Source organism: Myotis brandtii, unplaced genomic scaffold, assembly GCF_000412655.1.
Source record: "Myotis brandtii unplaced genomic scaffold, ASM41265v1 scaffold260, whole genome shotgun sequence".
NCBI classification, from domain to species: Eukaryota; Metazoa; Chordata; class Mammalia; order Chiroptera; family Vespertilionidae; genus Myotis; species Myotis brandtii.
The window spans coordinates 1,158,410-1,174,377 of NW_005359881.1; the positions used below are offsets into that span (position 1 = coordinate 1,158,410).

The 15,968-nt window shown below is 46.1% G+C and overlaps 1 long non-coding RNA gene across 1 annotated transcript in view; it reads right to left on the reverse strand.

The window, feature by feature from the left end:
- Window positions 1–88: 88 nt before the first annotated feature.
- Window positions 89–15,968, reverse strand: part of LOC106726396 — a 20,190-nt gene continuing 4,310 nt past the window's right edge. Inside the window, exons 2-3 of the long non-coding RNA XR_001362467.1 lie at window positions 15,470–15,663; window positions 89–3,424 (exon numbers count right to left, since the gene is read on the reverse strand). This is a non-coding gene — a long non-coding RNA (uncharacterized LOC106726396). The remainder of the gene's footprint in view (window positions 3,425–15,469; window positions 15,664–15,968) is intronic.

A 15,968-nucleotide genomic window follows, 5' to 3' on the forward strand; every position in this document is an offset into this window, starting at 1 on the left:
CCTTTCCACTCTCTCTAAAAATCAGTGGAAAAAATATCCTCAGGTGAGGATTAAGAACAACAACAAAATATTTATTGCAAAAGTGGGACAAATGAGGTGAAACATCAAGTGCATTAGCTGAAGCCTTAGGACATGTAGGGAAGCTCTGCAGATGTCGTTAACATTCATTCATGCAACAAATACTTTTTATTTACCACGTGCCAGGCACCGAGGGTCCACTGGTGAACAATATGGGCACGTTCCTGGTCCGTATTACCTACAGTAGTTCAGTACACAATTATTTCAATTTTAACTAATGGTACGTATGAGGAAGTAAAGAGGGCAACGAAAGGCTAGCCTAGTCAGGGAAGGCTTTCCTGAGGAAGTCACTTACCAGCCGATTGCCGGAGGATGAGAGAGAAAGCGTAGTTGCAAGAGGGAAGTGGACAAACAGTATGGGATGGCAATGCTGGGCTGCCGCTGAGTGCTTCCCTGCTTCTGTTCTCAGGGAAGCTGCTCTCACAATAGAGAGTTGGCTGGAAGGTGTTTCTCATCGGAACCCACAGTGGGGTGCCAGAGGGCTGGGGGGTTTTCCAGGGCTGTAGCCATACCTTCTGACATGTGCAACCCATCGTCTGCACCCCAGGTGGCTCTTACCTGGAGGAGAGGGAGCCATGTGTCCTGTGGGAGTTGACAGGACTGGTTTGGAAATGGCTCAAAAGCTAAGGATACCCTGGGCTCAGCAGTGGTCCCAAAGTACCCACGTCCATCCACCCCTCATCCTAGGATGGGTACTGACATTTTCTCAGTCTTAAGTAGAGTGGAAATGCCCAAGACAAGTCCACCATTCATTTTCCATCCATATTTCCACTCCCGAGTTCTTGGAAAGACATGCTGGGACTGTGGTAAAAAACTACCCATGAAGCAAGTTTCATTCTTCCCACGTTCTGTGTTATTCTCTTTTTGCATAACCTAATACAGATTCTTTGGCCTGTGTCTCAGTCTGGGTAATGGCAATATTCTCCTTGTTTTATTGTAAGCTACCATTACTCTGTGGACTAGGTGACTTATACACTAGCCTATTAATTGCAACTACAGTTCAGCTACAGCATGTCCAGGCCTCCCGGACTCCGTGAAATCAGGCCCCCTTTCCTTTGATGTCCAAATTATAGAGGTAACAACAGATCTCCACTCGACCTCTGTGTCCTCTAGCCACTTCTGGGCGGCCCCAACAGGATGTGTCATTCTTGCTCACACACCCGCTGCTGTAACCTCGCAGATTCGCCTGCTCCTTTCTCCTGCTCTGGCTCCGCCAGGCCTGCTTCCTGCGGGGCCACGTGGACGGCCGCAGGGCTGTCACTGCTGCGGGGGTCAGAGCAGCATGGTCAGGCAGGGGAGGGCCTCTTCCTGTGCTCTGGGCTCTGCTGTGTCACCTGGGATTGGAAGCAGCGATGCTTAGGACTGAGAGTCAGGAAGATTTTGTGTGACGTTTCCCTACTTTCTGGGCCTCCCCCATCTAAGCACTGGGGCTTAACACCAAGTCCTAAAACCTAAGTCCTAGCACCATCCCTCATGCCTCCTCGGTTCTTAGCCGTCCCAGCAACTACACTTGGGGCTACACTCCAAGTCACAAAAGGTCCCAACCGTATCCACAGAGGCAAACAGGTGTATCGTGTCTGGTCACGGTGCTGATACATGAGGTTGGGAAAGACGTGGCTGGTGGGATGTGGTCAGACTTCTTGGAATCATCCAGTCTGGGGCTGGATGTTAGCTTCTTACAGGATTTCCCTGGCAGAGCGGCTGTCCCGCACCCAAGGTTCTTGGATCCTATGGAAGGGAGACACGGGTCCCTTGCAAAGTTTGGGTGCAACACCCCTGGCGGGAGGGTGAGGAACCCGGGTCCCAGCTGGGTTGTTGTCCCAGAATGATTTACCTACGTCAGTTTTGGATAGTCCTGACTGTGGGCCCATGAGTCTCCTTCACTTTTACACCCCAGCACTGAGCACACAACCGGCATAGGATTGGTCTCTGAGCAGTGCTGCCGGTTTAATGAGCAAATGCACTTCTGTGCCCATTGAAACAGCTCACTTGTTCTTGCCGACGAACTGAGGGAGATTGGTAATAGATGCTGTTGTCCACATTTCTCGACCCCGTGGAAGTGAGGTGCACACTCTGCCTGGGCTCTAGAGGATCTGCCACTCCAGGACGGGGCTCAGGCTCCAGGATAGGGCCCTCGGCTCCAGGAGGGGGTTCAGGCTCCAGGATAGGGCCCTCGGCTCCAGGAGGGGGTTCAGGCTCCAGGATAGGGTCCTCGGCTGGCTCCAGGAGGTTCAGGCTCCAGGACGGGGCTCAGGCTCCCAGCTCCAGGACAGGGTTCAGGCTCCAGGATAGGGCCCTCGGCTCCAGGACGGGGCTCAGGCTCCAGGATAGGGCCCTCGGTTCCAGGACGGGGCTCAGGCTCCAGGACAGTGCTCCCAGCTCCCAGCCCAGCAAGGTCTGCCTCTACTGGTTGCTACCATTCCCTGCAGCCCCGGCCAAGAGGCAAGGTCTCGGATCCGGGACACTCCGCAAGGAAGTCCCTGCGGACGCAGAGGCCTGGAACTTTCCATGGCCTCTCCCGGGGCAGTCTTTTCAAGTCTCCAGTACTTCCATGAATTAGATGCGGAGTATAATGGGAGGTTAGCTACTGTTTGTCAGTTTTTAATGAAAATAATTGGGAAAATTACACCCCTTAAACACTTCTCTAGGACAGTATGTTTTATTCCACTTCCCACTGAAAACCCCTTTTAAAAGGACTGTCCCCATAAAAGGTCTGTTTTGAAAGACTTTGTTTACAGGCAAACACATTTGTTCCATAATAACGAATTTATTTTCTTAAGAGGAAACCGAGTCAAGATTTTTTTTTCTAACTAAAAGTCATCCTTGAGGTTTCATTTTGAATAAACAATTACTTTTGCGCTTCCTGAAAAACTGAAAGTTGCTGCAGGAATTCTCCCAAACTGCTAGGCTTCTAGGTTGTAATCCCGGGTTCCAGAAGGCACCGGGCACACAGCACAAAATTCACAACAGCCTGCGCCCGCTCCCCCTCCTGCTGCCAGTCCACCTCCTCAGGTAATGCGTGCTCAAGTCTGGAGGAGCCCTTCCTGCCGCAAGATCTCCCAGGCCAGGGGGCCCACTGAGTGGCGGGGTTTGTGTCTGCCAGGCCGGAGAGGCCAGACTTCAGCCCCAGCTTTTTTCACATGACATCGCACGGGACATAGTCAACAAGCACGCTGGCACATTCCACCCTCCAACCTAAGGAGCTGTCCCTTGGAGATTTAGAATAAGTCACCCGTCTTCCTAGAGGAACCTCTCCGCCATGGCTGTGCAGGACCCTGGTAGGAAGCTGTTACTTTGGGCTGGGGGAACTTTGCAAGCGAGAGCGTAACACAGCAGTAACACTTTTCTAAAAGGAAAAAAAAGAGAGTTTTTATTGCCTTTGTACATTGCCATAGCACTTTTGGGGGGAAATAGAATAAATTGGAGTTGGAAACCTGACCTTGGCTGTGTAAGAACAGCGAGAATCTGGTACGTCTTCATTTCCCATTCAGGTCCTCAGCGTACCAGGAAGCAGTTTGCTCAAGTTTCTTTTCTGCATTTAGCTCTCCTGAATGCCCAGCCTCAGTGCCCAGGCCTTGCTGCCAAGGGTCCTGCTGGCGCATTCAGCTGCCGCTCCAGGACACAGCCCTCCGACCGCCTCGCCCCTGGAAGTCTGTCTTACAGCACAAAACAGGTGGAGGGACATTCCGCCTCTGGCGCCTGGCCCGCATGTCTTGCTACTTCTATTGCCCAGTGCCAAGAATGACAACAATCTTCTGTGTGTGCTTGGGGGTGGGAAAGACCAGATATAACTGTGGATAGCAGTGAGCTTGCTCGTTGGACAAGATTCCCAGGGCAGCTGTTGTATCTCAGACACTTGGCTCTATTGCTAGGATGGATGAATAGGAACTTTGGACAAATCATTTAAAAAATTATGCTCCCGTGATGACTGTTGAATATATCAGGGATCATTTTAAAGACTGAATATTTGCTATTATCATAATAAGGAAGTTATTTGCTAACATCATAATGGACTTGGGTGTGTTTACACTTTCAATTCCATTCTAACTATCCCATTTTCAGTAAAGTCATTAGTATCTGTTGGCAAAAATTTGATGACACAAGATTTACAATCTATAGCTACAACTGAGACCCAGTTATCATTTAAAAAAATATGTCTTTATTAATTTCAGAGAATAGAAGGGAGAGATAGAAACACCAATGATGAGAGAGAATCATTTATTGGTTGCCTCCTGCACACCCGCTACTGAGGATCAAGCCCACAACCCAGGCATGTGCCCTGACCAGGAATTGAACCATGACCTCCTGGTTCATAGGTTGACACTCAACCACCAAGCCACACCGGCCTGGCAGGGTTATCTTTTTAAAAAAATTATTTATTTACGGATTTAAAGAGATAGAGGAAGGGAGAAAGAGCGAGAGAACACTGACTTGTTGTTCCTCTTATTTATGCATTCATTGATTGATTCTTGTATGTGCCCTGACTAGGGATGGATCCCGCAACCTTGGCATATCAGGATGATGCTCTAACCCACTGAGCTACCCGGCCAGGCCCAGGGTTATCTTTTTTATGTGCTGACATTCTTAGTTACACTAACAAGTTAGTTAAATTCACAATGGAATTATAAATTCTAACTTAAGAATTTGCCCATTGTTTGTTCTTAGCCAAAGACTTTAACCTATGTTTGATTCAGTCTTGATGCATAATCATCTTCTTTATTTTGTATATAAAGAACAAGATTATATTAGTATTCAATTGGTAGTTATTTCTACTAAATTAAATGTACACTTTAGTGGAAGATAAAAATGTGACTAACTGAAATGCTATTCCTGGAAAATGAAGTCTCAATGAAAAGTTCTGTGAATTTTAACACTGTCAGTTACATTTCCTCAAGATCCCCTAAACCAGATTAATGTGCATCAGTTTAAAAATATAGTGTTGAGTGGTTCTGCCTTCATCTTTTCCTTTTGATTGAACCTATCCAGACAAATAGTAACAGAGACAATTGCCCCCACTTCAGAGTGGGTTTCGCATGGGCATTATTGATACAGCTACAGGTCCTGTATTACCAGTAAAGCATAGATTAAAATTGGCCTTGACTAAAATGGACTTAACATTTTGTTTTGATTTTTAATATGTTTTTATTGATTTCAGAGAGGAAGGGAGAGGGAGAGAGAGATAGAAACATCAATGATGAGAGAGACTCATTGATCGGCTGCCTCCTGCACGCCCTACACTGGGGATCGAGCCCACAACCCTGGCATGTGCCCTGACTAGGGATCGAACCCTGACCTCCCGGTTCATAGGTCGATGCTCTACCACTGAGCTACACCCACCAGGCTGGACTTAACATTTATTTTGGTTCTTGGATCGCAGCGGAAAGTTGGCTCCACAGCATCAGCCATCTGGCCTGCCCTGTCTCGCTTCATGCTGACCATTCACTGCCTTGGCTTGCTACTGCGACTCTTCTACTCTCTCCTAACTCCTCCACCTGAGTCAAAGCCCAACACGACTTCAGCTCTAGTTCTGGCCAACCTGGTCCGTCCTGCTCAGCAGCTGACACTCACCTGTGCCAGCCTTCCTGTCATTCCTGGGGCCTGGTTCCGCCCAACAGTCTCTGCCAGTTTTGCTACTTACAAACCCACGCCTCAACCACTCCCATGGCGTCTCCTTCTGCCACCACCTTTTCTCCGACCCTCCTGCTGTCTGTCTGCCTGTGTTGGCCGCTCTCGGCTCAGCTGCTGGCACCTGCATGAGCCACATACTGATAGAGCCAAACACAAGGTCAACGTGGCCCTGCCGGGCTGACTTCGGTCCTTCCTGCGACCCCGTGGACGTGGCACTGGCACGTGATCTTCTTGGGATTCCAGTCTTGGTTTTCTACTCTTTCCTGGAGTTCGTTTCCCCTTGGTGCCTCCGGGGAGCACCCTCCATGTTCCTTCTCCTCCGCCTCTGGCCGGGGTGCCCAGCAGGTCCCCAGGCCCGGCCCAGATTCACTGGGATGCTCTGTCACCACCTGCTTATCTACCCTTCTTATCTTTTTGGACAGGTGGATAGTGTTGCCTCTGTTCACCTGCCCAGGGTTTAAGGCAAAATATGCCTACAGCCTAGCCAGCATGGCTCAGTGGTGGAGCATCAACCTGTGACCCAGGAGGTCACGGTTAGATTCCCAGTCAGGGCACATGCCCGGATTGTGGGCTCTATCCCCAGTGTGGGGCATGTAGGAGGCAGCCGATCAATGATTCTCTCTCATCATTGATGTTTCTATCTCTCTCGCTCCCTTCCTCTCTGAAATCAATAAAAATATATTTAAAAAAATAAGCCTACAGATCAGGGCAGCTGCAACTAAATGTAAGTGGGAAAGATGACACTTATGGTGAGGAAAGAGTTATGGGGAAGGAAATGGGGTGAGAGAATCTGAGTGGAGTTCTGAGTAGGAGGAGGTAAGAATAAATATGAGGGAAATGAAAGACTGGGTGGGGGGGGGAGGTGAGAAAGAGATTGTGAGTATTGCTGGACCATGAGATCTACCGACTCAGAGCCCTGCCGTTTGACTAGTAACATGCCTTTCACATGCAATGGGTGAAGTTTAATGAATGTCACAAAACAGACAACTTTAAAAATACAATGTTAAGTTAAAAAAAAAAAGCAAATTGCAGAAGGCTATATGCAGTATGTTGCTATTTTATAAAAGGTTAAAATATTTTCATATATATATATTGTTTAGGAATTCATGCCTTTGTTGTCAAACTATAAAAACATACACAGAATGATAAACACCAGATTCACGCTGGTGGTTACTTACAGGGAAGGATAATGGGGACTGGGCTTGGGAGAGAGGGCACTGGGATTTCATCTGCACCTGAAATGTTTTCATTGTTTTTTAAAAATTCGAAGTAAGGTGCTCAGGCAAATAAGGAAGATGTTACACTTTGAGTTGGCTGATAGGTACCTGCAAGTTCACTATAGAATTCTTTATGGTTTTCTGTATTCTGGAAACACCTCATTATTAAAATAAAGAGGAAGGAAGAACAGTGGATTCAAGTTGCTGCAAGACGGGCCTGCATATTTGCACAGATACATTAATTATTTGGGAATATTTAAATACATTTTAAAAATATTCTCACTGGAAGATATGTTTTTATTGATTTTCAGAGAGAGAGAGAGAGAGAGAGAGAGAGAGAGAGAGATACAGCAATCGGTTTCCTCCAGTATGAGCCCCACCAGGGATCGAATCCGAAACCTAGGTATGTGTCCTGACTGGGAATTGAACCAGTTGCATGGGACAATGCTGGCCATACTGAGCAACACTGGCCAAGGCTTTAAATATATTTTTAATCTAAATCTTTATCGACACAAGTCTATTTATGGATGAAGAGTATTTCAGATTTAGCCCTATCTGAGACTCAAATATAACTCAAATGTAACCTACATATAACCTAGTGTCCCGTGGGGCCCAGCCACTGCAGTCTCATTCAAAAAAACACATGTCTCACCCCAGCAACCTTGGGAGAGAGGGAAGCCTCTGCGGTGGGGGTAGCTGCTGCCACTTGGATCCCACTCTGGAAATATCCCTGTTTTTGACAGGAGAGGTAGCACTATTGACATATGGGACAGACAGAAAAGGGATCTGACCTACCTTAAGGATGGATGTGACCTGCCTGGGCTTTTAGGGTTTTTGTAGATTTATCTTCTCTTGGTCCGATGATAGCTGAGATTAACCTCTTTCCCTGGTCAGCAATTATATTCTTTACTCCTCTCCCTCGCCTTCTGCAGAAAACTCTGTGAATTCCATGACATTAAATCATTCCCAACCCTGAGACTCAAGATCTCCCATTACTTCTTCTTCCTTACCTACTTGAATATATTTAATATGATGTATTCTCTAACTTACGACTATTTTTTTTTCCTGAGATGGTGAACTTGATATTTAAATTCTACTTTCTCACTCAGAGTTCTATCATCTATAGCAAGTTCTGATTTTAGTTCCTCTATTTATAGTTTGTAGAATCAAAAAATATGATCTCTCTCCAATTTCACTGCTGTTTGAATTCAAATGTTTGTCATCCGATTCCACCATTCATTGGTTTCCCCAGGCAGATAAGTAAATCCGTTACAGAGCTAATTTATTAAATGATAGTGATTCCTAGCTCAAGTATTGAATTGTATTCACATCCAGGGGCGCCTCAAATTCTGAACCATTTATGCTAGATTTCTGGAATTCCTTTCCTCTGATGGAATGATTCAGGGCTAAAATAGAATTTTTAAAATAATGACTCTCATTCAAAAATTATACACTCAACCTAGCAAGTGAAAAGGGACGGCAAAAAAGAAAAAAATTAAAATGGGGCTAGGAGCCCAGCTGATGTGGCTCGCTGGTTGAGCATTGACCTGTGAACCAGGAAATCACAGTTTGATTCCCGTTTGGGGCACATGCCTGGGTCGCCGGCTGGATCCCCAGTGTGGGGTGTGCAGGAGGCAGCCAGTCAATGATTCTCTCTCACCATCAATGTTTCTACCTCTCTCTCCCTCTCCTCTCCTCTCTAAAATCAATAAAAAATATATTTTAAAAAATGGGGATAAGAAATTGCAAATGGAACAAAGAACACAGAAGAAAACGGTAGGTTTGGGGGAGAAATATTACACTAAAAGAAGGCAGGATGGAGAAAAAGTTTATTGTAAAGGCACAAAATGCTAGTGTCATGGCATACTGAAATATAAATGGAGGTCAAGTGTCTAAATAATGGCCAGACCCAAGGTGTAGATCTGTGACCTTAGGGAGAAGTAGCCTTAAAGATCCCTTACCCAGAGGCCAATTGCCTTTCTTCTACTCACTAGCCCCTATCAGAGCACATGACATCTGTACAGGGAGAGGCCAACACCAACACAGCTTTCCACCTTCCCAAAAGGAGAATTTATTCTATTCCTGTCTAGAGATAACTTTTTAAAAATTATTATTTTTAATCCTCACCCGAGAATATTTTTCCATTGATTTTTAGAGAAAATGGAAGAGAGAGGGAAAGACAGAGAAATATCGATGTTAGAGAAACACATTGATTGGTTGCCTCCTGCATGCATCCCGACCAGAGCCTGGGAGGAGCCTGCAACTGAGGTATCGAACCCAGGACCCTTGGGACTGCAGTCCAAGGCTCTATCCACTGGGCCAAACTGGCTAGGGCTAATGGTAACATTTTGTTGTTGTTTTCACTTGAGTTACTTTAGGACTCTGGAAATGACAGCTCTGAAGCTAGCCAAGATGTCACACAGGAAGAAATTTTGGTTCTGATGAAAACATTGGAATAGGAAATTATGAGATATTAAGGGACAAATAGAGGTTTCCCCCACTTCTTGGCAAGTCAAACGCCCAGTTATCAAAGAGCGTAAGAAAATACTGCATACATGAGCAGAACTGCTTCTGAATAAAATGTCTAGAATGTAAGTGCTGCATCACTTCCCAGTTAAGCATTCTGTAAATAAAGCCTCGCTCTTCCTCTGTGTTCCTGGAAACTTCCATGGGAGACAGAGAGTGGAGCGAAGCAGTGGAGCCACCCAGTGGCCGAGTGGGTAACCACAGCAGTCATGAGCTTCCTGGTGCATTTCGTCCGTTTCCTGTGTGACAAACTGTGTATATTTCCTCTTGAAAATATGACACTAAGCACTTCTAATAAGAAATTTAATAATGGAATAGTAAATAGGAGATCCATAACTTGAATATCACTCTCAAATTCTTCATATAAAAGTCTGAAGAATTTGTGAACAAGCAACTTTTAAAAGTAGAAGCTTCCACAGATACAAAAATGGTGGGAAGCAATGATCATCTCTCATTTGAACAGAGAAAAAGCACCCACTGATGCTGGGCTTTCTTTTCCTCCTTGAAGCTCTTTACTTTCGTAGGTCCCTTGGCGTCCTCACAAATGTAGGGGTCTATAAGGGTGGAGCCCCACGATTTTCCCTTCCAGAAGTGCTACTCTATAAGCTGCAATTTGGGACAAGAGTGAATAAGAAATGGCTATGTTAACCAAAGAATGACTTTCATAGACAAAATAAAAAGCTATAAGCATATAATTATAGGAGATTCCAGTCATTTGTGCAATAATAAATAATAGATTAAAATACTGAGTTTGGCTGAAGAGGTAGCAGGAAAATGCCTGCAATATGGCCAGTTATTAAATGACAAAAGAAAATGTATTAGAGATAAGAATCAGGCACAATGCTGAGATTCCTGTGGTTGTTCTTCTGGGTGGATAACCAGCAAGTTAATTGGGGGATGCTGCTTTTAGCTACCTGGGATTCCTAGCAGATGTCTGAAGAATGATGCCCCTCCCCCAACAGTTTTTGCTAACCCCAGGATACAGCTCCTCAGTGTGGCCAGATTTCCATCTGGGAGTTCTCCCAGACACTCCGCTGTCTATTACGGCACCATGAAAGAGGACATAGATGGTAACACCAAAATCCTACAGAAACGGAAGCTAGAAGCAGTGTTAAATAGAAACAAACAGAAATGCCATCAATTTTGTGGGCTTTTGTATCAACAGCTCTATCCATTATTGTGACCTTGGGCACATTACTTAACTTCTCTATAGTTCATTTCCCTTCTCTGTAAAATGAGTATTATCATCTAGTCAATAATATTTATTGTTATTATACAGCAGAAATTGTTCTGGGCAGCAGTGATGAAAATAGGGTTAAGGGGAGCTCAAAGTCTGGTGAGAGAGACGGACTTACAGAAAGACAATTACCACATGGTAAATGCAGTAGATGTCACTCGGAAGCATTGAGAAAACAGCTAAGGATGGGGAAGGGTGAGTTTGAAAGTGGGGGCTTAGGGTTTATCTTGAAGGGATTCAAAGAGCTCACTAGATAAAAGCACCTAGCACCCCCCACATTGGTAATAGGCACCCTGCTAATGTTAAGTTGCCTTGCCTTCCTTCTGGAGTGATCTTAGGTGCAGCTTCTTGCAACAGAACTGAGCATTTTGCACTGGGCAACGTCAAAGTTGTGAAACATAAACCCCTTCGGGGAGATAAAATCCTGCATTCTTTACCAATGAGTATTACAAAGACTATACTCAAGAAGCTGTCCCATGACTCCCTAAAGCCTGGAATTTAACAAGTTTTCTTGGTCAAAGCCAGCTTGCTATTTCAAAGACACAACCTAGTTTCAAACCCTAGGGAGTCATGAGGAGTAATACACAAAGAAAGAAATTAAGAAGGGGAAAGAAATGTGAAGTCAGCCAAGATTTTTCTTAAGAACTTTGGCCTTTTCTCTTGACCAATTATGCAACTATTTAAAAATTGTTAGGCATAAAGTTTGGAAATATTTTTCAATAAAACATTAAAAGCATAAAATCTTTGGAGTGCAAAATGCTTTGAATGAATGAATGAATAAATGAGTGAGTGAAATGGGTTTCTAGTGTACAGTATTTAAAGTACTTGACTTAGCTGTCATTCCTCTTTCCTCTTCCTTGTCAATCAAACCAATCCATTATTCTCATGATCCAAGATCTGGCCTCGGAATCTTAACACAATAAGGAAGGCACTACTAACATAAAGAAATGGTTGCCCTTGCCGGTGTGCACAATGGTTAGAGCGTTGCCCTTGCATCCAAAGGTTTCAGGTTCAATTCCAAGTCAAAGGCATGTACCTGGGGTGCAGGTTTAATCCCCAGCCCCTGCTGGGGCGTGTGCGGGGGGTAACCAATCAATTGTATCTCTCTCACATCGATGTTTCTCTCTCTCTATCCCCTTCTCCCTCCCTCCCTTCCACTTTCTCTAAAAATCAATGGGAAAAAAATATCCTCGGGGAAGGTTAACAACAACAACAAAATTGTAGTTACTGGAGGTGAACCTGGCAGGATGGTGGAGAGTGGGTGAGGGTGAGGCTCTTTAAGAATGGCGCAGTGAGCCCTAGCTGGTTTGGCTCAGTGGATAGAGCGTCGGCCTGAGGACGGAAGGGTCCCAGGTTTGATTCCGGCCAAGGGCACATGCCTGGGTTGCAGGCTTGATCCCCAGTAGGGGGCATGCAGGAGGCAGCCGATCAATGATTCTCTCTCATCATTGATGTTTCTATCTCTCCATTTCTCCCCCTTCCCCTCTGAAATCAATTAAAAAAAAAAAAAAAAAGAATGGCGCAGTGAAAGGCAGGCCTCGAGAAGGCACACATGTCAGTCTGGTGGTGTGGGGCCTGTCTTATCTCCTCGGCGCAGCTGGAGGCCGAACTGAGCATCCCAGCTGGGCCAGGGAAGGGCAGGGGTGGGGTTTTGATGAACAGAAACTCCGGGGGAAGTGTGAGGAAACGTTGGAAAAGGCCAAGGAAAGCAAGAACCATGTAAATTACTGTTTGCCTTTTGCACATCGCCCAGCCCACTTTGACATGGCAGATGACACACTTCCCCTCACTTTCCTCCTCTGATTTTGGCTGAGATGAGCTGGGTCGCAGAAGCGCCTGGGGCACCTCCCTTACTTCCTTGTCTCTTACAGTCACTTACATGCTTATTTTTTCCAACTAAATTGCAAACTCCTTGAAGGCAGCTACATCTTACTACTCTTTGTGTCCTCCGCAATAGTGAACAGCATAGCTATTCTTAACGCCAGTGGTGGACAGAAGTGTTTTTGCAGGTGAGCTAACGACCCACATGCCTCTCTGCATGTCATGGTCTCTGACTGAAAGCACACAGGGCATCCTATCAAACAGATCCCACCCTTCCCGGCTGTGTCCCCAACTGGCACTTCAACTGGGGAGTTCATCCCAAGGCAGCATCCCCTGCGGCCACGCCAGGCCTGCCACTGAGAGCAACCCCAGAGCTCCATAAGGATGGGGTGCTCCCCTCACTAACATATTTTCTGGGCCTTCTCATGGAATGTTGGCGGGGTAGAGTGGATGTGCAGGTAACACACATGGTACGGTTTAACATGCCTATCTGCCTGGCCCCGGGATTCCTTGATCTACATTGTGTCAGGAAAGTTCTGGTATTGCAGCTATATTACATGTAGGCCATGGGTCCCAGTCTTAGTCAACCAATCAATCAATCAGTCAGTCAGTCAATCAATTCTGAGAGTTACCTTTAGCTTCATGAACTAACACATTAAATGCGGAATCTCTAGTAAGTGTATTCGTATCAGTTAATTGCCCCAATCTAGTGTCATATGTCACCCTCCTCGATCTCACATTCAGAATACATTCCCACGCAGGTCCCTGATTTCTGCTGAGACATATTAGCATAGTTTGCCATTATTTTCTGTGTAAGCTATGTCTTCCTGGGTCACAGTGTGCACTTGCCCCCGAGCATGCTGACATTTAACCCAGTTTACAGGGCTGGTGGGTCTGGAGGAGAATAAAGATCCTCTTTTACGGAATTGCCCCCAGGTGAGGTTATCACAGAGTTTTCCAGCAAAGGGCTGGCTACATCCACTGACAGAGGAGGCTGAGAGTGACGTAGTTTCCAGGTTGTCAGTGTCATCTGCCCCCACTCCAATGATCAGGATCCCAGTCTTCCCTGTGTAATACCCTAACTGTCACAAAAATGTGATGGGTCTGTGCATTCAATTATTGCTGTAATTCAGCAACCCTTCAGTTAAAATGTTGTGCTTGATTTTCAACGATATTACTGCTGTGCCCGAGAAAACTAAATGGTTCCTTATAGCCTTCAGGGACTGTCAGGGAAGCATTCTGGTCTCTGACTGTGACTTGAGCTGAGAGTTGAAAGACACGAGCTTGTCACTTTCTTCCTATGAGGGCTAAGGTGCTCTCAGAAGAATCGATCTCCTACCCCTGTCCTTATAGACACCTTAACTGCCATGATGGTCCAGTGCGGCCACCGCTTGGGCAATCCCTGGCTTCAGCTGGCTCATCATCGCTGTCAACCACAGATGAGAGTTGGATGAACTGCCTCATTTCCCACTGGGGAGGAGCGCGGCCAAAGGGCACGGCCACAGCAATCCTCCAAGTGCCTGTGTGTCTGTCTCCTAGGATCACTACTGATGCAATTCTGTGTCAGTCAGGGGCCAGTTAGGAGGCAGAAACAATATGCTGAATATGGAAGGTTAAGTACAAAGATTCCTACTCACAACAGGGAATTGGAAAGATAGGGAGATGGCGGGTAAGGAGCAAAGAGAATGCTGAGGAATGTAAGAAAATCAGATAGAGGGACCAGCTATTGCCTGAGGGCTGAGACAGATCATCCTTGAAGAGGTCTGGTGACTGTGACTCATCTCACATCAGAGAAGTTCCCTGAGGGTGCAGAGCTGCTGAGGGGGTGAAGGAAAGCTGTTCATGGAGGGTGTTGTACTGTTGGTTCTCACTGGGGTGCCACTGGAGGGGTTGTGGGAGAAGCTGTTCATGGAAGGGGCTGCGCACTGCTGGCCACTGGGCATGGCCGGAAGGGGCCACAGCAGCAGCCACAGGCTGGGAGAGCTGCCTAAGACAGCGGTTCTCAACCTGTGGGTCGCGACCCCTTTGGCGGTCAAACGACCCTTTCACAGGGGTCGCCTAAGACCATCCTGCATATCAGATATTTACATTACGATTCATAACAGTAGCAACATTACAGTTATGAAGTAGCAACGAAAATAATTTTATGGTTGGGTCACAACATGAGGAACTGTATTTAAAGAGCCAGAAGGTTGAGAACCACTGTCCTAAGAGGACACTGCATGCTCAGGCTGGGGATCTCTCCCTCCTTGGGATCCCTCCTCTGCCCTCCACTGTCAGAGCTTATTTCAGCACAACTTGAAAAGGAGAACTATTTAAAGAATTTATCCCTATTATCACAAAGCAGGCAGTGAACTGTTTGGGGACTCCTTTAGGCAATAATGTAATAATCAGCTCAATAAATCTATGTCCTTTAACTGGGAAAACCTTACAGGGAAGACTGGATTTTATTGGGGCTTTGGCAGTTGTTACGAATGGCCCCTTGAGGAGCTGATAAAAGCCATGGACTCTCCCTCTGGATAACTGCACACGTGTGCATACGTACAGTCTCATAGGCAGTCCAGAGTAACTGTCTGAACCCAGATTAAGAACCCCTGGTTAGGTCAATGACTGTTCCCCATGTTCAAATCAGTGACTTATTTATTTGCACCTAGAGTAGCAAATTTAATATTCCAAACTCAACTATGTTTGCTTTCAGCAACAAAGATAAATATTTGAGAAACATAGCCAATAGTGCTAGATAGTTCTATTTTGGGGGGAGGAACTTGGTGAAATTTATCTGGAAGAGAGAGGCTGAATACCAGGGGAAAGGCAAGCATTGTGAAACAATTGCAAGACCACCATTGGGATTTGGACTTGGGTAGCTGCCTGTAGACGGAACGGGGTATCTATCCTGACCTGCTGTGCTTTGGGAAGGTACGTTATGACAGCTGGCCTCCAACACGACACGGATGGTCCTTACCTCCTGGTGTTCATGCTCATGTGTTCTCTCCTCCCACACCGACTCGGAGCTGGTGTTTGTGACCAAGGGCACCGTGCAGGTGACCGGATGATTTCCGAGACTAAGTCAGGAATGCCGTTTCTGCTTTTGCCTTGGTCCATTGGATCTCTTTCTGGGGGAATCCAGCCACCATGTTGTGAGAAACTCAAGCAGTGCTGTGGAGAGATCCACAGGGAGAGGTGCTGAGACTTCGCACCAAGAACCAGCTGCCTTGCCGGCCTTATGGAGAGCCACCTCGGAAGTAGATCCTCCAGTCCCACTGGGCCTGCAGATAACTGAATGCCATCTGCAATCTTGACTGCAGTGTCATGAGACATCGAACCAGAACCATCAGCTAAGCTGCTCCCAATGTTGTGACCCACAGTTTTGGGGTAATTTGTTTTGCAGCAATAGACAACTAATGTATACATTTAGGTCAAAATTCTCTAAAGGGTGAAAAATATAAAGGATTGGCCCCCCC